At 46.4% G+C, this 1,600-nt stretch overlaps 1 pseudogene; it reads left to right on the top strand.

The window, feature by feature from the left end:
• Positions 1-41: 41 nt before the first annotated feature.
• LOC108294402 overlaps positions 42-1,600 on the top strand; it is a 2,565-nt pseudogene continuing 1,006 nt past the window's right edge.

Below are 1,600 nucleotides of genomic sequence, written 5' to 3'. Positions count from 1 at the left end.
AAAAAAAAAAAAAAAAAAAAAAAAAAGCTTTCAGGGGGCCATTTGGTCTTAGCCACGCTGAAGTCGGGTGGGTCATTTGTTTTCACGTCCGACTGCATGGGATGATGATGTTGAGCACCGAAGGTGGAGAGGGGTTTGCGGTGAAGCTTCGGGGCTTGCACTGATCTTGCTCGTCCGATGAAATGCAGAGGTTTTTTTTTTGACTGTGAAATTCAAAATGGGGCTTAAGGTATTTGTTCCATCTGTACCAGAGAAGGCAGACTGTGTGGCCAGGCTTTTGTTGAACTTGAATCAGAAGATGAAGTGAAATTGGCCCTGAAAAAAGACAGAGAAACTATGGGACACAGGTTTGAAGTATTCATCAGACAACATGGACATGGATTGGGTGTTGAAGCATGCTGGTCCATAGTCCTGACACGGTCACTGATGACTTCGTACGGCTTAGAGCACTTTTCCTTTGGCTATAGCAAGGAAGAAATGGTTCAGTTCTTCTCAGGGTTGGAAATCATGCCAGACGGGATAACATCCCCAGTGGACTTCCAGGGGAGGAGGACGAGGAAGGCCTTTGTGCAGTTTGCTTCACAGGAAATAGCTGAGAAGTCTCTAAAGAAACACAGGGAAAGAATAGGGCTCAGGTATCTTGAAATCTTTAAGAGCAGTAGAGCTGAAGTTAGAGCTCACTATGATCCACCATGAAAGCTTGTGGTCATGCAGTGGCCAGCTCCCTATGACAGACCTGGGGCTGGCAGAGGGTATAACAGCATTGGCAGAGGAGCTGGCTTTGAGAGGATGAGGCATGGTGCTTATGGTGGAGGCTCTGATGATGACAGTGGCTATAATGATGGCTAGAGCTTTGGGTCAGATAGATTTGGAAGAGACCTCAATGACTGTTTTTCAGGGATGTCGATCACAGATACGGGGATGGTGGCTCTAATTCTCAGAGCACAGCAGGACACTGAGTGCACGTGCGTGGATTACCTTACAGAAACTGAAAATGACATTTATAATTTCTTTTCACCGCTCAATCCTGTGAGAGTACACATTGAAATTGGTCCTGATGGCAGAGTAACTGGGGAAGTAGATGTTGAGTTTACAACTCATGAAGATGCTGCAGCAGCTGTGTCAAAAGACAAAGCAAATATACAACACAGCTATGCAGAACTCGAATACTACAGCAGGAGAAAGCGGTGGTGCTTCTGGTAGCCAAATGGTGAGAGGCATGAGCTCTGCTAAAGCTCGGGATCTGCTTCCCCACTTACTCTGCCATTAGGACCAATTTCAACGTGTACTCTCACAGGATTGAGAGGTGAAAAGAAATTAGAAATGTCATAAATGTCAAAACAGTCCAGTTATGGTGGCCCAGCCAGCCAGCAGCTGGGTGGTGGTTATGGAGGTGGCTATGGTAGCCAGAGCAGCATGAGTGGATACAATCAAGTTTTACAAGAAAACTCCAGTGATTTTCTTTCTTTTTTTTCTTTTTTTTTTTGAGACGGAGTTTCACTCATGTTACCCAGGCTGGAGTGCAATGGCGCGATCTCGGCTCACCGCAACCTCCGCCTCCTGTGTTCAGGCAATTCTCCTGCCTCAGCCTCCTGAGTCG

This window comes from Cebus imitator, unplaced genomic scaffold (assembly GCF_001604975.1).
Source record: "Cebus imitator isolate Cc_AM_T3 unplaced genomic scaffold, Cebus_imitator-1.0 Scaffold577, whole genome shotgun sequence".
NCBI lineage: Eukaryota > Metazoa > Chordata > Mammalia > Primates > Cebidae > Cebus > Cebus imitator.
The sequence above is the reverse complement of the archived record's forward strand: the minus strand, read 5'-3'. Positions and strand labels throughout refer to the sequence as shown.